The 22,409-nt window shown below is 40.7% G+C and overlaps 1 protein-coding gene across 1 annotated transcript in view; it reads left to right on the plus strand.

Moving 5' to 3' along the window:
* Positions 1-22,409, plus strand: part of SMAD4 (SMAD family member 4) — a 651,075-nt gene that overhangs the window by 391,827 nt on the left and 236,839 nt on the right. The gene's annotated exons all lie outside the window — the stretch shown is intronic.

Raw genomic sequence — 22,409 nt, forward strand, 5'->3', positions numbered from 1 at the left:
AAAGCTGGTTGATGGGACTGGGCTTCCTACCTTGCTTTTTATTTATTTTTTATTTTTATTTTTTTTATGGTCACACCTGCAGCATAAGGAAGTTCCCAGGATAGCGGTCAAATGGGAGCTGCAGCTGGGGCCTACTCCACAACCACAACATCCTCGGATCCGAGCTGCATCTGTGACCTACACCACAGCTTTCAGCAATGGCAGATCCTTAACCCATCAAGCAAGACCAGAGATTGAACCTGAATCCTCATGGAGACCATGTCAGGTCCTTAACCCACTGAGCCACAATGGGAACTTCTTCCTCTCCTGCACTGACCAGCCAGGTGTCCTAGGTGGATTCCACCACTCTTCTGGCTGTGCTGACTCTCTGTGGTCTTCCTGTCTCCCACCTCTGCCCTTTCCTCACCTTGGCTTCTCCCCCCTACCCCGCCACCCTCCTTATTTCATTTTCAGTTTGCCGTGGACATTGCTTCACATGTTCCTTCCTCCTCAACGAATCAGTCCCAGGATTGCATTTACTTTTCCTTCCAGTTTGCGTTTACAGGGGAATCCAATAGAATCCCACTGAGTGACAAGTGTGTGGGCATTGTATGACCATGAAAATGATGTCAAGCACCATTTAACCAAGAGAACAAGACACCCATGTCCAAAAGTGCTTTATGGTGTCGCATTAGAAATCCAGACTATGGAGTTCCCATCGTGGCTCAATGGGTTAGAAACCCAACTAGCATCTATGAGGAAACAGGTTCAATCCCTGGCTTCACTCAGTGGTTAAGGATCCGGCATTGCCGTGAGCTGGTAGAGGCCACAGATGTTGTTTGGATCCTGCATGGCTATGGCTATGATGTAGGCCTGCAGCTGCAGCTTTGATTCAACCCCTCCTGGGAACTTCCACAGGCTACAGGTGTAGCCCTAAAAAAAAAGAAAAGAAAAGAAATCCAGGCTTTGACTGGGATAATTAACTCTTCCTTGAGGGACTGGAGAAAACTACCCTAGCAGAGTATTCTTTCATAGAACCCACAATAGATGTATTTCAGCAATTCCATCTTTGATCCTACAATACTGACCTCCCACCAAAGCTCCATCACAGCATTCCTACACCTTTCTCACTATTGTTCATTTAATTCCTCCAGAAAAGAACAAAAAAGTCAATTTTATCAACACATCTGTTCAGGAATGAAGTCTGCAGGCTTTACATGCTCTAAGCCTGGAGCAGAGGCTTCTCCCTCTTGCTGGTCTCTATTCCTTCAAGAAACTATACATCAGATAGTCCCTAGGAAGGAAAGGAAAGAAAGTAACAAGGAAATCAACCAATTTTACACAGTAGGAATTTGTTTGTTTTTGTTTTTTAGTGCCACACAAGCAGCATATGGAAGTTCCCAGGCTAAGGGTCAAATGCCAGTTGCAGCTGCTGGCCACAGCCTGAGCCACAGCAACTTGGCATCCAAGCTGCATCTGCGAGCTATGCCACAGCTCAAAACAACATGAGATGCTTAACCCACTGAGTGAGGCCAGGGATCAAACCCGATAGATACTAGTCAAGGTCATTACCACTGAGCCACAACAGGAACTCCAATTTTTTCTTTTTTTGTAGCTCTTAAATAATACTGTAAATAATCTTACAACCTCAGGGAAATGAAAGTCGATCTTGCTCAAAACAACACAATAAGTTTTAGCTCTTAAAATAACCTCTGTATTTATAAAAACTGATGTCCAGAGGTGCAGCCATTTTGGAGGGGAAGTTGATAATATCTATCAAAAGTCCATGTGCATGTGCCCTTTGACTCAGCAGTTCCGTTGAGAGTCGTTTACCCAGAGCTGTACTAATTTTTGTGCAAATTAGAAAAAAAAGGACACCTTCCTCAAGACATTTTATGTTTATCTAGCAGGAAATTGTCTTAATAAATATCTAAAGTTATGATATCTACAAAGTAGTGGTGATGACACAGATGAGGCACCTTGCGCAGTGTACAGCCTATGCAACTGTACACATTATCCCCAGTTAACATATGAGTACATATGAAGGACGACATCAGGATGTATTTTAAAAGGTGCTCATTAAGCATTATTTGGGGTTTTTTTGAAACATTATTTGTAATAGCAAAAAAAAAAAAAAAACTGTTGCAATGTCCAACAATTGTTGCAATGACAGCAGGGGACAGTTTAAATAAATAAATTTGGGTACCTTTATACAATGGAATACTAAGGAGCATTATAAAAAGAATAGAGTAGATCTATGTAGCTAATATCAAGAAATATTAAAGGCATATTATTAAGGGGAGAAAAGCAAGGTGCAGAGGAGAATATATTATAATTCTATACAAGTAAATTTTTAAAAAGAAATATTTGCTGATGTAGCCATTTTCTTTTTCTGAAAAGACACTTAAGAGATCATTAAAGAGAGTCTCCTAGGAGGAGAGTAATTGGGTGATGAAGAAAGCTTTTAGTTCAAATGTATACCTTTTTGTGTAGTTTGAATTTTTCTTACCAAACCCATTTATTACTTTCAATTAAAAAAAAAAAACAGGTATTATCACACTAGAAAGTTACAGGTCTTTTTTATTTCTTACACTTTCAAGCATTGAAAAAATTCCAAAAATACTTATGATTGCTGTGTATATCCCCCAACAGAATGCATTGCAAAATAAACTACAGGGTTTTGTTCTGTTTCTTCTAACAGTGGGGCTGAGGAGGAGAAGGGGGAGGAAGGCTAGTGGAGAAGCTGGAAGATAGAGCTCTCTGTACTTCTTAAGGCATTTTCACCTTTTAATTTGTGCTTCTGAAAACAAACAAATACTAAATTCATTTATCTGACCAAAAGAAGATTAAATCTAGAGGATATAACTATTCAAATTTTCAACATGAAAGAACTCAATACACACAAGCCCTTCTTCAAAAACTGCTTCACTAGGAGTTCCCCTCATGGCTCAGCGGAAACAAATCTTACTGGCATCCATGAGGATGCAGGTTTGGTCCCTGGCCTCGATCAGTGGGTTAAGGATCCAGTGCTGCCATGAGTTGTGGTGTAGCATCGAAGATGCGGCTCAGATCCTGCGTTGCTGTGGCTGAGGTATTACAGGCCAGAAGCTACAGTTCCGATTTGACCCCTAGCCTGGGAACCTCCAAATGCTGAGGGGATGGCCATAAAAAAGACCAAAAAAAAAAAAAAAAAAACTTCACCAAAAATAAAAAATAAATAAATCCACATCATTAAGATATGAATGAAATGAAGAATTTGGTAATAAAGAAGCTATACTAAAAAGAAAGAAAAAATAAATCCATCTATCTGTTAGACAACTAATATATCTAATCATAGGACCAAAGTATCATTAATCTCTCTTTTATTAATTCAGTTCGAGTTGGGTGTAAACTCTGTGCTTCCAGAGTTGCCTGTCATTTAAACCCCAGGGATCTGGGAGAAAGCTACTAAAATTGTGTTACTTCATTTTACAGTACAAGGTGGGTGTAGAAGAATGAGATTAGCTGTCTTCTCCCTTTGATTTTGATCCTTAGAGAAAAGAGAATTCTATTGTTCCTTTCTATTTGCTCCTGAATTTAAAACTCTGTTAGAATAAAAGGCAAAGCTGAATTCATTATTACAAATTTTATGCTAAGAAGTCACTCTCCTAAATGAATATTTATTAAGGCTCAAGATACATTATTCCAAAAAAAAAAAGGAGAGAGAAGAAAGATTGTTTTTGGATGAGCAGAAGTGACATTCAATATAATTAACATAGCAACCCCAAATCTAACAATAGAGTGACATTTATATTTTCTTAAAAAGAACTGTGTATTTAAAAAAAAAAAAAAAAGATTCCCTCCAAGAACAGATGTGGGAGGCAAGTACTGAATGCAATGAATTTTACAGAACATTTTTCTACTTTGCAGTTTTGTATTTTGAATCATGCATTTGTTCCAGCATCAAGGTATCAGACCTTGATTTTGGTTACAAGTTATACACATTCTGTTCTTCTACACATTGAAAATAAGTTTTAAATACTGAACTCATTCCAGGGCAAAGTCTTTCCTCCACACCTTAATGTAACAAATATTGTTTCTACCTTGGCTGAATTCCTATCTGGAGACCAATTCTTTAGAGGTCCAGTATTTATTTGCTGACCACATTTGCCTTGGTTGCCTTGGCTGTGTCATTAAACCAATATTTATTCATTCAATAAACATTTATTGACAGTCTCCTCAGTCCCAGGCTCTCTGCCCAAAGATAGGGCATAGGGAACATAGAGATAAATATCCAGATAAAAATACCTTCTGCCCTCTGAGAGGTCACAGGCTGGCAGGCTACGGGTGCTTCCATCCAATGTCCACTCAGATGTTTATTCTGTACAATCAGTGCCAGGACAAAAGTAAGGCAAGAGAGATACCTGGGAAAAAATTCCAGGAGACACTCAGTCTCAGGGGTGTGCAAATGCAGACAGGCATCTGAGAACGAGAGTCTCAGTAAATGTTGAGCTCTGGAGCTCCCCTCTTTGCCCTGGTCCAGCCAGCATCCTTCCCTGGCCACCTGGCTTCCTGTCCCACCCCTACCATGGCCTCCTCTTCCTTTCTGCGGCTCTCCTGCCAATTCAGTGACACACTCATCTCAGTCACTTCCCCCCCAAGTGTCCACACGCACTGTCTACTTCTCATGCCCAGGGGTGTGCAAACTTCCCTGTAACCACCCCTTATTTAACCTTGTTCAAACCCCACCCTAAAAGTCTTCCCCAGGCCTAACAGCCTGGTCAGTTTCTCCCCAAGCACTTGTACTCCTGTGGTGGTTTTTTATTGCTAGCCAATTTTTTAAATAACCAATTTTTTATTGAAATATAGTTGATTTACAATGTTTTAGGTGTATAGCAAAGTGATTCAGTTACATATATGTGTTCACGTGTGTGTATATGTATATATTTTATGTATGTATACATAATATATATTTATACTTTTCAGATTCTTTTCCATTTTAGATTTTACAAGATTATCACTAGCCAATCTGTATTCAAATCATTATTATTATTATTATTATTACTTTGTCTTTAGGGCCACACCTGTGGCATATGGAAGTTCCCAGGCTAGGGGTCGAATGGGATCTGCAGCTGCCGGCCTACGCCACAGCCCCAGCAATGCAGGATCCATGCCATGTATGCGACCTATACCGCAGCTCATGCCAACGCAGGAACCTTAACCCACTGAGCAAGACCAGGCATGGAACCCGCATCTTCATGCATACTAGTTGGGTTCATTACTGCTGAGCCACCACGGGAACTCGTGTATTTAAGTTATTACATAAGAACCTATCTCCCCAACCCAGGCTCAGGAGTCTGGGTTGGGGAGATATCAAGGTCTATGTTCCCGTCTTTGCAACCTCATTCCAAACTGCAGGACCTAGCACAGTGATTTTCACATGTGTGTGTCTTAGTCTATTCAGGCTGTTAAACAGATTACCACAGACTGGGTGGGTTAACAACACACATTTGTTTCTCATGGTCCTGGAGGCAATGAAGTCTAAGCTCAAAGTGCCAGCACATGCAGGGTCTGGCAAGCGCTGGCTTCCTGGTTTGCCCATGACCACGTTGCTGTGTCCTCCCAGTCCTTCTTGCAAGGTCTCTAATCCCTTTCTTGAGGGCTCCACTCTCCCAACCTAACCATGTCCCAAAGGCTCCACCTCCAAATACCATCACACTGGGAATTAAGTTTCAACATAGGGATTCAAGAAGGCACCCAGACATTCAGCCCATAGAGTGGGTTTTTAGAAAATGATTCCTCCACTGAACTGAATGTTTACAACCTTCAGCCCACTTTCAGTGTTTCTTTTTGCTTTAAGAAAAGCAAACACTGGTTTGGGGCATTCGCAACATGTGAATTCTACAGAAGCAGAATAGGCATTGTAATGAGTTAGCTTGCTAAAAAATGCATTTTCTTATTTCAATATAATAACAGATTAAGCAAATGGACATTTTGTTGAGCACTAATTTCATGGGCGGGGAGAGGGAGTAAGTTGTTAATAACAATAGGTTTTCTCTTTATTGCATAAAAGTTGGCCACTGAGTAAAAGTCTCCATGGCCACTTTTTGGGGTAAGACCACTACTGAGTGACTTCTAATAAGGAATCACACTGGTGACCCTCTTCAAATCAGGCAACAACAGCAAGGTCTTCTCTTTACCAATGATGATAACGTGGTATGGAACAGAATTGGATGCAGCCAGTTTTATAAGCAGCATTCCCCGTGTATTACAAAGACACACCACTTCCTTAGTGTAGGGAACACCACACACATGCCACAAATGGTCATCTACGTCTACAGTTAGAGTCCGTCTCAAGATGATGTCCTGGAGGAGTTAGTGGCCTGGGACCCTTAGCATAAGTTTACTACTGGCATTTGCTCTATACAATGGCATTTGATCTGTCACAATCATTTTGGGATTGATCCCACCTGAGCTTTTGTGAAATCCATCCTGGAATTAACTTCACGGCCAAAGCTTTCATCAGCTCAGTCACGAACTTGGGGGTGGCCATTCCCTCTTCTTGTCATTTCCTTACAAGGACCTGCTGGGTGAGATTTCTGTGTTCATGGTATGGCTTGACAATGCAGCTTAGAGTTACAGCAGTTTTGCTAAAATATATCAGGCAAGCAAATTCAAAATACTGAATGAAAACTTCTTATCTTTCTTGGAAGATCTTATCTTTGTGTTTTTCCTCCTTTCTCCCTTCACACCCAGGTCATTCCTCTTCCATCTAAAATATGTAAAAACCAAAATGAGCACCACATGCTGACTGCAGAACAGTACAGGGTTTTTCTAGTCCATGGGTAATTGGGGAGAGCAAGAATGCCCTGCCCTCTGTCTTGGATCTGTCTCTACTACCACATGTTCTATTACTCTGTTTATTTGCTTGGTTTTTTTAGGGCTGCACTTGTGGCATATGGAAGTTCCCAGGCTAGGGGTCAAATTGGAGCTGCAGCTACCAGTCTACACCACAGCACCAAAACTCATGATCCAAACTGGGTCTTCAACTTACACCACAGCTCATGGCAACGCCAGATATTTAACTCACTGAGCGAGGCCAGGGTGGAACCTGCATTCTCAAGGGTTTGTTACAGCTGGGTTCATTACCGCTGAGCGAACCCAATGGGGACTTGTTTTACTTTCCTTTTTTTTTTTTTTTTTTGTCTTTTTGCTATTTCTTTGGGCCGCTCCTGCGGCATATGAAGGTTGCCAGGCTAGGGGTCCAATCGGAGCTGTAGCTACTGGCCTACGCCAGAGCCACAGCAACGTGGGATCCGAGCCATGTCTGCAACCTACACCACAGCTCACGGCAACGCCGGATCACCAACCCACTGAGCAAGGGCAGGGACCAAACCCGCAACCTCATGGTTCCTAGTCGGATTCGTTAACCACTGCGCCACGACGGGAACTCCTTGTTTTACTTTTTGCTTAGTGGATCCAGCACCCAGTTTAGGGTTAACACGATGTTGTCAGATTGAGTTCCAGGCACATAAACTACCACTAAGTCACCATCCCAACTGTTGCTAATTTGTTCTTGGAGATCTCCTAGAAAGAAGATGTGCAATCATTCCAGAGTCCCATTGCTTCAAACTTGAGCATATGTTTCTTTGTAATACTGTCACTTTGGCTAGGGGTTGAGTGAAAAATGATGAGGAATAATGTTGGAATGCATATCTCAAACATAACGTTGTTTATACACACAAGGATACGAAGACTATAGATAATCAAAATGAATTTCTCCAACTCCATTCTCTGGGCATATCACATGATCCCAAAACAAGATTCCAAGTTATCTTTTAGAACCTTCGGGAACTTTTCGAGATCAAGTTCAGGCCCCTCATATCAATCTCCAAAGCTTTATAGGCTCTGGACCATTTTCCCTCCCCAGCTTATCTCCCCTGGCCTGTTTTCTGCACCCATTCCATCTGCCCCCTTGGGGCACCCCAGAGGTCTCCCTGTCCCTCTAGTATCATTTGTTTAGCTCAGTGTCCTTGTCATGGCTTATAAAAGATTGCCAAAATGGCACTCCCATGTCAATAGGCCATATATGAGTAACAGGATATACAACCTATAGTGTCTAAAACAAACAAGAGTTATTTTTGATCTATTCTGTTTTACATAACACAAAAACCTGGAGATGGAGTTCTTAGCATAGGGGTGCAGCTGCCTAGGGCTGCCATCGAGGGCCTCTGTTCTTTTCATCTATTAACTTAATCTGGAATTGTCATTATATCCATGCTCCTTCTGCTTGTCTGAGATGTGGAGATGTAACCACATCTCCAGCTATCATTCTGCATTCAAGGTCAGAGAGACTTCTGATAAGAATTTTGCTTTTCTGATCAAAGATAAAAATTCAAGGGCAGAACTAGCCACATCCTTTTCTTTTATCAGAAAAGCAAAATTCTTACCAGGAGTCACTCAGCACATTTCCTCTAGTAAATTTTTATTAGAACTAGCCACATAGACATTTCCTTCCAATTGGAAGAGATGCAAGAAAATCAAGTAACTGGTAAAAGATAGATGGATTGTCATAATTTTCTAGGCTAATATTGACTCATCAACTGGACCAAGATACATTATCACCAGGAACAAAATCAAGAATTTTTTTTTAGCAAGAATGAAATAGAAGGGTAGACAAGACATTGGTAATAAGTTCTGACAAACAGAACTCCTACTCAGCAAAAGTCATCTGCAGGGTTATGAAGCATTGCTCTCTCCACCCTTGTCTGTTACTCACATCTTTCACCAGTTATTAAACCCTCAGATGCATCACAGTAATTAAGACTAAACATATAAATCTCAAAATTAAAGAATGTATATATATATATATGACTGGATCAATTTGCTGTACGGCAGAAATTGACAGAACACTGTAAATCAACTATCTTTAATTAGAATTTTTTTAAAATCTCAAAATTTTGTTATATTTGCCTTAGCTATTTAAGAACTGTTAGGAATTCCTGTTGTGGCACAGTGGAGATGAATCCAACTAGTATCCCTGAGGATGAGGGTTCGATCCCTGACCTCACTCAGTGGGTTGGGGATCCAGGATTGCCATGAGCTGTGGTGTAGGTCACAGATGAGGCTCAGACCCCGCATAGCTATGCTTTGGCAGAGGCCAGCAGCCGTAGCTCCAATTTGACGCCTACCCTGGAAACCTCCATATGCTGAGAGTGGGGCTCTAAAAAGAGAGAAAAAAAAAACTCTTTAAAGTCAAAATCTGGATTTCTGAGATTTCTTGAGCTTTCCCACAGATCTGAGACCTATGATTTAAAATTCAGTATAAGAACCATAAGTGTACTGTGTATACTTCTTTTTTTTTTTTTGAAATATAGTTGATTGACAATGTTGTATTAATTTCAGGTGCTCAGCAAAGTGATTCAGTTTACATACATATAATATATATAATATTTCATATTATTGTCAATTATAGGTTAGCAGAAGATATTGAATATAGTTCCCTGTGCTATACAGTAGGTCCTTGTTGTTTACCTATTTTATACATAGTAGTGTGTATCTGTTAATTCCAAACTCCGGATTTATCCCTCCCTCTGCCCCTTTTTCTCCTTTGGTAATCATAAATTTTGTGTAGGAGTTCCAGTTGTGACACAGTGGAGACGAATCCAACTAGGAACCATGAGGTTGCAGGTTCGATCCCTGGCCTTGCTCAGTGGATTCAGGATGCGGCGTTGCCGTGAGCTGTGGTATAGATCACAGACGTGGCTTGGATCCCATGTTGCTGTGGCTGTGGCATAGGCTGGCAGCTACAGCTCCAATTCGACCCCTAGCCTGGGAACCTCCATATGCTGCCGGTGTAGCTCTAAAAAGACAAAAATAAATAAATAAATATATTTGTGTATATTTCTTATATTAGCATAAGAATATCTTGTATTATGCCCTTATCTGGACCTTATTCAAGACATGTTAGAATTTTAAGATCTTTTTCAGAAAGGTCACTTTTTCTTTTTTCAGTTTATTTTCTCTCACTGTATTTTCCCTGTTAATACCTTTCCAAACAATTTGAACCAATATCATTCAATCATTCTACAAACACTTACAAAGCCCTTATTTTGTGCTGCATTCTGGGAATATAAAGATGGAGAAGAAATCATTTTTTTTTTGTCTCGAGCAGTATATAATCTAGGAGAGAGACAGATTTATAAACCAAGAACATAGAAGAAACAGGATATTATAGGTGCTACAAGAGAATTACAAAGGTGAAGGGGAAAGAAAAGCAGGAGTGTTCAGTTCTGGAGGTGACAGAGTCAGAATTGTGAGAATCTGAGTCATTAACATAAGAGAACTTCTCCAGAAATAGCATTTTCTGGATTGATTGTATCTTCACGGGAGTCATTCTGATGTGTATCTTCCCTTTATTAATAATTGTGTAGGTCATAAGCTCTTTAATTAAATTAAAAAAAAAAGATGTATTAGTAGGGGAAAGTCTTTGTGTTTTCAAAGATGACAGATTTGTTTGTCATCGTCTATCATGATGACTTCTGGTTTGTGGGAAGATAGTCAAAGGAGAAATTTCATCTCCCAGTTTCCTTCAGGGTCAATAGGAAATCACTCACTTGTTTGTCTTTTGGCTCCTGGGCTACCCAACACATGTTTGAACACAACACTAGCAAGTAAGCAGGCATCTATTCATGATTACCAGCTTCTCAATTCACTCTCCCAACTTTTAGCTAAATATAAATTAGCAAATTTTAGCTAAATTAGAAATTCAGTGACTTCATGGATCAACTAGTATTTTCCAAACTGCAGATGCATGACTCATTAACAGGTCATGAAATCAAGTCAATAGGTATTGATCAGCTTTTTTTAAAAGGAGAAAAGAAAAAAAAAGTAGTCATTCCCATGGTGGCTCAGCATTAATGAACCCAACTATAATGCATGAGGATGCTGGTTCCATCCCTGGCCTTTCTCATTGGGTTAAGGATCCGGCATTGCCGTGAGCTGTGGTGTAGGTCGAAGATGTGGCTTGGATCCCATATTGCTGTGACTGCGGTGGAAGCTCCAATGGAAAGCTCCAATTTGATCCCTAAACCGGGAACCTCCATATGTCGCAGGTGTGGCCCTAAAAAGACAAAAAAAAAAAAAAAAAAAGATTATAAAAATCCGAATGCATTTCATTCAGTAAGATAAAAATCGTTTGGTGAAAATTTATTGCAGTTGTGTGAGTGTGTGTGTAGTCATAACATAAAATATATTTCTTACTGTGTCACAAGGAGAAAGTTAAGCCACTGAACTAGACTCTAATCCTCATAAAGGCACTTATTAGCCATCTAGCAAATATTTGTTGAATTGACCTAATTTGTCTGTGTGTTTGTGGATTTACTCAACAAATACTTACTCAGTCTATATGTGTATACTGAAGTGACTGTTACAATGCCTCATTTAAACTTTTGGGAAATGAAGGATAACAGTAGGCTTTCAGTTAGATACACTAAATGCTCTTTTCTAGGGGTAAATCATTCCACTTACCAGGACTGCTTTATAATCTTTAATCTGGCTTAACCCCCCTGATGTTTAAAATAGACCCCAAGGTCTCTAAACTATGCCTAGAAACAAAATCTTATGGAAAGCAATAAGAGCCTTCAGATCCTTATCAGTCCTATACTGGTCCAAACCACTCCCTCTCAGTCAATCCGAGCAGGTCTCCACAATGTCCTTGCCCCTAGCATAGATGATGTCACAGGTGTCTGTCCCTGTCCTCAGATTAGACTGCTGATCTTTCCTGGCTGTGATGACACTCCACCCCCACCAGAACTGCCACCAGAGGCTTTGCTCTTCCTTGAAGCCACATTCTCACTGTCCCTCTGTTGGCAGAGCCTCCACTGTCCAGAACTATTAAGATTCTCGGTACCCAGGAGGGCCACCCACTTATACCCAGGAGACTGCAGCTTGCCAGATCTGGGCCAAGCCCGAGGGTGCCTGCATCATCTGCTCTTCTGATCTTCCATCTTCCTGTGCTTGGAGGGTAGATCCTCCTACAAATTCCAGAGTTCCCTGCCTGCTGGGGTAGGGTAAGGGGAGCTGTGGCAGGGGCATCCAGTTAAGGGATTAAGAATATAGATGATCACTAAGACTCAGCCTCTGACCTGCTTGCCTGCTGTGGAGGGCATGACATCATAATAGTCCACAGATAACGTGAGCAACCATGGGGTTGGGCAAGACTCTCAGAGGCCCCCTCCTCTCTCTCTCCCTAGTCTGAAACAGAGTGCACTACCTTGCACCATTAGCAGGGACTAGGGGGACTAGGGCTCTAAGGGTTCACAGCTGCTGCCACAGCGCATGTGCAAGTGCTTCCTGGAGCAGGGGCATAACCTGTTCCCCTGTCCCCTCCCTTGAAGGTCAGGCCTGGCCTATCACCTAAGCTCCAAAACTTGGATAACCCCTATAAAATTGCTGCCTGGTCAGCTAGGTGTGAAGCACCTTGGCTATGTTTTCAAGCTTTCTGAACTCCCTGGCGAACAGGCAAAAGTGGATGCTTTCTCAATAAGCAATCAACAGTCTGAGAGTGCTCTTTGCCTTTGTCCTGAACCAGATCTACCTCATGCTAAAAGTGAGTGGGTTTGTGAGTGTGTCTCAGCCCTGTTCCCCATCAAACTCCCAGCCGTGAGCTGGTTCTCCTTCCTCTCTGCCAAGACTTCCCCAAGCCCCAGATCCTAGGAACCTCTGTTCCCTCTGTTGCCTCCCTCTCCTGTAAGCTTATTTCCTTTGGGAGTCAGGAAAAGAGCATCTCAGTCAACAGGCTGCCAGGGAAGCAGTCCTTTCTTCCGTATCTTACAAATTCTCCCAGTGTCTCATCATTGTGGACGCTGCCTGTTTGGTTTTGTGCAGAGTGCAGGAGGCCTTCAAGGGGCCTCTCGATTTCTGCGAAGAGCATGGACATGGCTCCAGTGGGATGAAATGCCAGAGCCTGATACCCAGACAGAATCTGTGAAGGAGTCCATTTGTAGGCCCTTGTTCCCAAATCTAAACACTGCCTGTCTCTCAGAGCAACCCAGAACCCCAACATCTCCATATGGGAATTTCATGAATGCTGCAACACAAAAATATTCTAGATGAAACAGAATCACTGAAACTCACTTAAGAAGCTCCTCAGAAACTGAAGGGAAATTCTTGATCATTCCTCTGTGATCTGGAAGATCAGTTACAGTCCAGAATTTTCTTCTAATTAAAAATCCAGCAACCAGAAAGGAGCTTTTAAGCTGCCAGTTGTCTGGTTTCTGGCACTGCAGCAAAGTGACTAAATCTAGATCTGGGATCAAATCCCAGTTTTGCCACTTAACATCACTTAACACTCTAAGCCTTAGTTTCTCTATCTATAAAATAGGGATAACATCATAGCCTACCGCAGGAGGTTGTTATGAGGATTGATCGAGAGAAACTCTTAAGAACTGAGTATATGGTATCTGGTACACAGGAAACCATAAATGTTAATTATTGTTGTTAGCAATTATGAGAATTGGTGAAAGATAGGATAGGGTAATTAAGATGAAGACAAATTATAGAGAGTTTATAGAGCAGTGTCCTTACTTTAAAGTAAAAATTAGATTGATTATATTTCAATGTCTCCTACTTGTTTGCTCACATGACCACGCATTAGAGACACAGCACAAAGTACAGGAAAGAACATGGACCTCAGAGTCAGACTGTTCATGTCTTCTACTTCCTGAGAGATTTGGGCAAATTATCTCACCTCCCTGAGCCTCAGTTTACTCCTCTGCAAAATGGAATCATAATAATTAACTTGCAGAGTGCTAAAGATTTAAAATGCTTCTTTTCACACCATCCCTCCAAGGCTGGCAGCCCCTCCCCTGTGCACAAACACTTCCTTTTTTTTTTTTTTCTCTTGATTTTTAGGGGCACACCCATGGCATACAGAGGCTCCCAGGCTAGGGATCAAATTGGCGCTACAGCTGCTGGCCTAAGCCACAGCTACAGCAACATCAGATCCGAGCAGCGTCTGTGACCTACTTTCACTACAGCTAACAGGAACACCGGATCCTTAACCCACTGAGTGAGGCCAGAGATGGAACCTACATCTTCATGGATACTAGTCAGATTCGTTTCCACTGAGCCATGATGGGAACTCCCTGCACAAGCAATTCTTACTCTATGGGAGCCCTTATCACAAAGTACCATATTGCACCACCACCCCCAAATATAGTGTAAATTTCTTGATTGAATGAGTTCTATTTTGTTTGTCTTCCCATCTCTGGTATTTCATGAAGTCCTTGGACATAGTTAGTGTTCAGTAAAAACTTGCTAGCTTAGTGAATGAAAGAATCACTGAAAAGGGCAGAAAAAATAGAGCTGGATAGGAAAAATGAAATTCCTTTATTACCCATATTCCAGGAAACAACCACAACAGCTATAACATAAGTTGTTTTGTAAGCTAAGATTTTCTCACTAAGATGTAATTTGATTTGTGTTTCATCCAGATCTTCACAATAAGTGGTATTACAATACATCCCTCTATATCCCTGTGAGCTAGGAGTTCTGTGTTATTTGACCTTGCTTCTAAACATTCCTCTGGACGGAAACCTTTTCTTAAATTATCACTGCTCAAATAACACATGGTCACAAAAAAATCACAAGTCTGGATAAGCTAAATTAAAAATAAACCTAAAACACCTTAAATTCTTCCACCAACTAATTATTGTTAACATGTTGGACATAGCCTTCTAAGATTTTTTTTTAACAGAGACTTTTTGAGATATAATTCACATATTGCATTTTGTATTAGTTTACTAGGGCAAGATATTAGGGTTCTCCAGAGAACAGAATCAATGGTGAATGAGTGTGTGTGTGTGAGAGAGAGAGAGATTAATTTTAAGGAACTGTCTCACATGATTGTGTAGGTGCAAGGCCAATATCTGCAAGGTAGACCAGCAGGCTATAGCCCCTGGAAGAATTGCTGCCCAAGGCAGTCTTCTGGCAGAACGCCTTCTTGCTCAGGGGAAATAGCCTTACTCAAAGTCTATGATCCAGATGTTAATCTCATTCAAAAACACTTTCACAGAATGTCCAAAATATTTGATCACATATATAGGCATCTGTGGTCCAGCCAAGTAAACATTTAAAATTAACTATTGCAGGCTGCCATGACAAAATACCACAGACTGCGTCCCTTAAACAACAGGAACACTTTCTCACAACTCTGGAGGATACAAGTCCAAGATTAAGGAGTTAGCAGGGCTGGTTTCTTCTGAGGCCTTGCTCCTTGGCTTGTAAATGACTATCTTCTCCCTGTGTCGCCACATGGTCTTTCCTCTGTGTATCTGTGTCTTAATTTCTTCTTCTTAAGAAGATACCAATCATACTGGATTAGAGTCCATCCTAATGCCCTCATTTTAACTTATTGGCCTCTTTAGAGATTCTTTCCCTAAATACAGTCATATTATGAAATACTGGGGATTAAAACCTCAACAAATGGACTTGGACGGTGACATAATTCAGCCCATAACAGTACCATTCTGAAACTGAGCAGGACCTTCTGGGCCCCTCCCAGTACAAAGGCTTTCTGTATCCCCCGTTTCTTGTTTGCACAGAAAAGGTTTCAGCCTCCTAGACCTTCCCTGAGTACCAAATAGCAGATTTGAACCATTACTAGTCAGGGAAGTGAGGGAATTCAGAGACAAAAGGAAGAGTAGCCAGGCAACAATAAAGCAGAGTCCTAGTTCCTTCTCAAGAAATATATGCTGTACCTACAAGTTCTTCTATAGAAACTAAGGCCCCTACTCAGGTGGAGGATAGTAAGTACATGCTGAGACCTCAGACCAGTTGGAGCCAGAAGGCTGATGATTGGCATTCCTAGAACACCACCCTGCTACCTCACCACCAAACATCTGAAGAAAGTCACAGTCCTGCAACCCTCCCCCCAAATTTTGCCTATAAAAACTCTTCCCCAAAACTATCCAGGAGTTTAAGTTTTTCGAGCATGAGCCATTTGTTCTCCTTGCTTGGCCCAGCAATAAATCTTTCTCTACTTCAAACTTCAACGTTTTGGTTTTCTTGGCCTCATATTGCATCAGGCACATGAACCTGGGTTTGGCAACAATTTCCTTCATCTATTTAAAGTGTAAAATTTAATATTTTTAAATATTCACAGATTTGGACAACTGAACTTGGGTCCATCGCCTGAGCAGCAAAGCCAGTCTACTCACCCCAGGCTGTGGTGAAGGAAAGCACAGCATTTATTTGTAAGACACAAAGCAAGGAGAATAGGCAGCTTATGTTCAAAAGGCCTAGATTCTCCTATAGCTTTCAGAGGGGTTTTTCAAAGACAACATTTGGGGTGAGAGTTACAGCTCACAGACTTTCTTCTGATTGGTTGGTAGTGAGACAACAGGGTGATGTTGGGGAATCTTAGCCATCAACTTTCTGCTTCCAACTGGCCTGGGGTCTATGTGCTTCTGTTCAGCAGGGTAGTCATCATCCTCCATTTGGGTGGGAGGGGGTCATAGTTTCAGCACAGCAGCTCAAAGATATGCATCAGATTGTTATGTCTACCCCTTGAGGAAGAAGTAGGACTCTTATTGCTAAACTGTTGTGATTACTTTTTTTTTCCTTAACTGCTTTTGCTTTATTTCTGGATTCCCTCATGTACCTAATTAATAAGTGATGTGCCTGCTCTTTGGAACTGGAGGAAGGCCTAGGAGACTAAAGCCTTTTTGCTACAAACAAGAAACAGAGGGGCTTTTGTACATGAGAAAGCCCCACAAGGTCCTACCTGGTTTTACAACCATCACCACCATCAAATATAGAATATTTTTATCACCCCCCCAAAGAATTCCCATATCCATTAATAGTCACTCCCTATTTCCCACCCCTAGCAGAGGAAGGATCTAAAGCTTTGTTCCTAATTAAGAAAACTAAGGCCTAGAGATTAGTCCAGGGCTAGAATCTAGCTGAGAAAAACCACAGGGCTTTCTCCAGGGAGAAATTTGAGATACAGATAGATAGCCAGTTGCTCAGTTACACTAATTTTTTAAAGTATCCTTGTAATCATTAATATTTCAAAGAATTTTTCCATCTGTCAATAAATCCCATAACTATCCCAACTGTTTGATTGTGCATCTAGATATTTGCTTTTTGTACTCTGGTTCTTCAGCATTACAGCCTTCTGCTTAAGCATCCTGTTATTCTCCCTCAGAGGTAGGTACAAAGCACCCTCCTCAGGGAGTAAAGAACTAAATCAAAAGCACTAGTTTTTTACTCACATACCTAGGGTTTAGCTCCTAACATGAATGTCAGCAAATATATATATATGTTAGATACATATGTTCATATATTTTTATATATTAATATATCTGGAGTTCCCGTCGTGGCGCAGTGGTTAACGAATCCGACTAGGAACCATGAGGTTGTGGGTTCGGTCCCTGCCCTTGCTCAGTGGGTTAACGATCCGGCGTTGCCGTGAGCTGTGGTGTAGGTTGCAGACGCGGCTCGGATCCCGCGTTGCTGTGGCTCTGGCGTAGGCCGGTGGCTACAGCTCCAATTCGACCCCTAGCCTGGGAACCTCCATATGCCGCAGGAGCGGCCCAAGAAATAGCAAAAAAAAAAAAAAAAAAAAAAAAAAAGACAAAAAAAAAAAAAAAGACAAATATATCTTAGCCACATTTTTATATATTAATATATAAAAATGTGGCTAGGGTTTAGCTCCTAACATGAATGTCAGCAAATACATAAATATTTTATATATATTTATATAAATTACTCAGAAGTGCTTCTACAATATCTCTAGCTGGAAGAGATAAACCAATTAGTTTTCTTTACATTCTTTAGAAAGGACAATGGGAAATGCTGAGCTAAATTATGTCATGTGTTACTTGGGTTTTTGGTTGAAAAACAAAATGAAATACAAGATGGGACTTCCTTTCTCATTATGTGCATCCCTAAGATGCCGGTTACTTTATATTTTTAGCTACTTTTACTTACTAAAGTGACTTCAAGCACAGCATTCAGCAACCACCCTCATACTTCTAGTCCCACAAATTTCAAGCATTATCATTGTGCACTTTGAAAATTCCCACTGTTTTATAAGACAAAAACAAATAAATAAAATTATTCTAGGCTGGTGGGTCTTCCCACAAGAGAAAGCATGGTGGGAAACAAATTATAAGAGTTTGAGGAGACACAGTTCACAGCTCAGTGGGGTGGGATAGATGCTGGGTTGCAAAATAGCATCATAAACCCAGATTCATCTATGGTTTGACAGCTGAATACAGCCCACTGCTAGAGGTCAAATTCCAGGGAGATAGGCTTATAGCCACCTGCTTGGACTTTACTTTGCAGTGTGAAGATATTCCAGTCCTAAAATCTGGGAACTGGCCCAATAGTACTTGAATCAAAAGTCAGAGCATGGTCAAAGTTGCTGTTACAATCCTGTTCCAACTCAAGCCAGTTCACACTCAAATTTCCAGCACTTCAGGTCCAAGAATAGACCAAAGAGGTGTGCCACCCTTGTTGTAGAAAAAAACAGAGATGCTACAAATACACACTTCTGCCCAGGCGTATACCTCTCCCACAGCCAAAACGAAGGCAGACCTTGTCTCTTTTTGACAGCAGTCAAAAAAGAGAATCCAGAATTTACATAAGATTAAATGTTTTGCTTCTCTATGATGTAATCATCTATTAATAACAAAATGAGAAACTACCATTCATAGCATTATTTAGCTTTCAGATGAACCCACTGAAATACAGCATCCTAAAAGTATAGATAGATTCAGGTCAACAAGGAAAAACAAGAAGTACTAGGACCCAGAGTCTCTTCCCCTCAACTTAGGGAAAAGGCTTCTTTCCCAATGCCCATAGCTTTGTCTAATGCAATCAATTTCTCAGTCTCTTAAATTTCCAAAACTCGAAGCAGCTTTGACTCATTCTTCTTTTGTGCCTCCCTTATCCCTTTAGTCATCAATTTGTCAGCATTATTTCCTTGAAAAGTCTCACACCCTCACTTCTTCAGTCCTCAGCCAGGGCAGGTCCTCAGGAACTGCACACTGATCATTACAGGTCTTACTCTAGGCTTCTCTCCATCCCATCTGCTGGGTATATCCATGCCAGACATCCCTGAAATGCCATCTTCATTAAGCCATTCCTTAGCATAAATACACAGAATGGCAGTCCCCCGACACCGCCACATCAGTCTATAACCCACTACCAGGTTTTTGAGGTTCTTCATAAATGAGATTCCTCCACCAGACTTTTAATTCCTGGATGGCAAGGCTGGTCTTAATAATCCCCCACCCCCACCCCTTCCCCATTACATAGGGTAGGCAGGGAATAAATACCAACCAAACGAACCAACAACAAATTGTGAAGCCCAAGGAGCAGGTCAAAACACTCATTTAATTATAACTACTAGACCAAAGACGTTAATGAGTAGTGTGGATATTTTGCTTTTGCACAGGTGAGAAAGCAAAGGAAGGGCATTTTGACAGGTAAGTGCTTTGCCTGGTCTTGTAAGCTCTTGAGATCCTTCTTGACTGCAGAATAATAAAACACAGTTGTTTCATGAATACTTATAAATAGTAATTAGACTCAGAAGAACTGATGTCAAACATTTCTGAAAGTTGACTGTGATATTGTGATTTTTAGGAAAAAATATATATTTGATCATCATCCACAGTTCCTGGCTCACAGCTCCCAAAACTTTTGGAGTTTCTCAGCTGTAAGAGCAATGGGATGTTTGGCCTCTTGTCCTCAATCCCTGAAAATGCTTAGGGAAGGTGACTTTTAGATCCCACTCAAGGCCAGAGCTGATTGCCAGGAGGATAGATGATGTGCTGGTTGGAACTTTCAGTCCCATTCTCCCACCCCACCCCACAGTACCCTCATTTTCTGGGGACGGTAGAGAGGCTCGAAGTTGAATCAGTTGCCCTTGGCCAGTGATTTAGTCGATCATGACTATGTAAAGAAGCCTCCATAAAAACCAAAAAGGAAAGCTTCATTATCCTTTTTGGAGAGCTTTCGCAATGGGAAACCAGAATACTTCCATGTGCCCCTGAGCCAGGCCCCAAGTTCCTCAAAGACAGAGCTCCTTTGTTCAGGACTTTGCCCTCTGTTTCTCTTCATATGGCTCTTGATTCATGCCCTTTAATATCCTTTTATAATAAACTGATAATCTGGCAAGTAAAATGTTTTTCTGAGTTTTGAAAGCCATTTTAGCAAATTAATCAAACCAAAAAGAGGGATCATGGGATCCTCTGATTCATAGCCAGTTGGTCAGAAGCACAGGTAACAACCTAGACTGGCTCCTGGCCTCTGAAGTGGAGGGTGGTCGTGTGGAACTGAGCCCTTAACCTGGGAAATCTGATTCTCTCTCCAGGTAGACTGTGTCGGAATCAAGTTGAACTGTAGGACACCCTGCTGGCATCTGAGAATGGCTTGTTGATGTGGGGAACTGGGTCCAGGAACCCTTTTCATTTACTGTACACAATTGGGGTTAGAATAAATACCCTGTCTGAAAAAAGCACACTGATTTTTTTTTTTGATCACATGCACTTACATGCAAATCAGATACTCTATAAATAGGGCCCCTTGAAAATATGAAGGTAAAGGGACACATAACTTTGGACAAGTCACGTGATATTTCTGGGCTTCAGATTCCTTATCTGTATAATGAGGAGGTTGCCCAAACCAGATAATCTCTGTGTTCCTTTCATTTCTGGCATTATTTTGTTCTGCATGGTAGAAAACTGTCCTCTGCTCCTCAAATCAGAAAGTTTATTTGTTGGAGCATTTAGTTTTAATAGTACACAGGTCAATAAATTCTCTTCTCTCCAGTGTATTCTGTGGAATCTTCAGAGGGTTAGAAACCTTTTATTTTGATAAAGAAGGAGTTTTCTTCCTTTTAATTTCTAGCACCACCATTCTACCAACCATTACCATTGTGTATCATTTTAACAAGACATTTTAAGACCAAAATTTAATCTGTGGACAAAAGATAATCCTTGTGTTTAATACATTTGGTTTATTAAAAAAAAATCAACCTCATTTCAGCCTCCTTATTTTTCTAATTTCACCACAGACTAGTAAAAACTTTGTCACAGATTATGTGTTGTCATTCTGACATCCCTTCTCTTCCTCTGTGTGACCTAGGACATATTAAATCCAGCTTCCCCATCTGCAACATAGGGATATGAATAAATCTGTTTTATCATCTATAAATATAAAATCTAAAATTTCAGCATCAGAAGATATATTAAATAGAAGTAATGAAAAGATATACACACCCCAGTGTTCATAGCTGCACTATTTATAGTAGCCAAGATATGGAAGCAACCCAAATGCCTATCAATAGACAAATGGATAAAGATGTGGTATATATACACAATGGAATATTACTCAGCCAATGAAAAATTCTGTCATTTGAGGCAATGTGGAGGACCTAAGAATATTATGCTTGGTGAAATAAAATACTGTATGCTATCATTTATATGTGGAATCTAAAAAATAATACACATGAATGTAAATGCAAAACAGAAACTGACTCACAGACGTAGCAGAAAAAACAAACAACTAGCGGTTACCAAAGGGTAGGAAGTAGGAAGGAGGGGCAAATTAGGAGCATGAGATTAAGAGATACAAACTACTATGTATAAAATAGATAAGCAACAAGGATATATTGTACAGGATAGGAAATTATAGCCATTATATCTTGTAACAGCTTTTTAAGGGTATATAATCTGTAAAAATACTGAATCACTACACTGCACACCTGGAATTAGTATAATATTGTAAATCAACCAAACTTCAATTAAAAAAAAAAAGTAAGGGTACTTGGATCCATCCATCCAACAGAGGATATTTGCATTCTTTCTGCTACACCACCACCAGTTACCCAAACTGAGAGCTGACAGCTGGGCCGTTCTCTGAATCTGAACGTGAGGACGGAACAATAACAACAGGCAAGTGTTCAAAATGCTTATTTACCACCAGCATCCCTTTTACAAATCCCACATCTGTGCTTTCTGCATTCTGAAAGGAGACTGAGAGACATAAACGTGGTTAGATGTATGCATTTTATGTAATAGAGATAAAATGACCATTTCTACATGTTTAAATTGTATCCAATTTGCAAGGTTTAATGGAAATGTCTCCCGACCCTTCCAGCAAGTCTTCCCCATCCTTCCAGCCAGAAACAGTCTGCCCTCTTTTGAACTTCCTTAATCTTGTTTCACCCTATTTTATCTCACATTCCAGTTTCTTCCACTTATATGTTACAAAAGAGTAAAAAAAATCTTATTTCTTCTACTCAATTGTAATGTCCTTGGTGTCAGGAGGGAAGTCTTTGACACATTGAGCAGACGAACCTACAGGAAATGGGTTCTCAGTAAACTGAGGAAAGAATGAAGCAAGGAAAGAAGGGGGGAAAAAAAGAGAGGAGTTCCTAC

Source organism: Sus scrofa, chromosome 1 (genome assembly GCF_054392235.1).
Source record: "Sus scrofa isolate SSC_HxYL_T2T_F1_AM1 chromosome 1, Sscrofa_HxYL_maternal_Yorkshire_Landrace_v2.0, whole genome shotgun sequence".
Lineage (NCBI taxonomy): Eukaryota > Metazoa > Chordata > Mammalia > Artiodactyla > Suidae > Sus > Sus scrofa.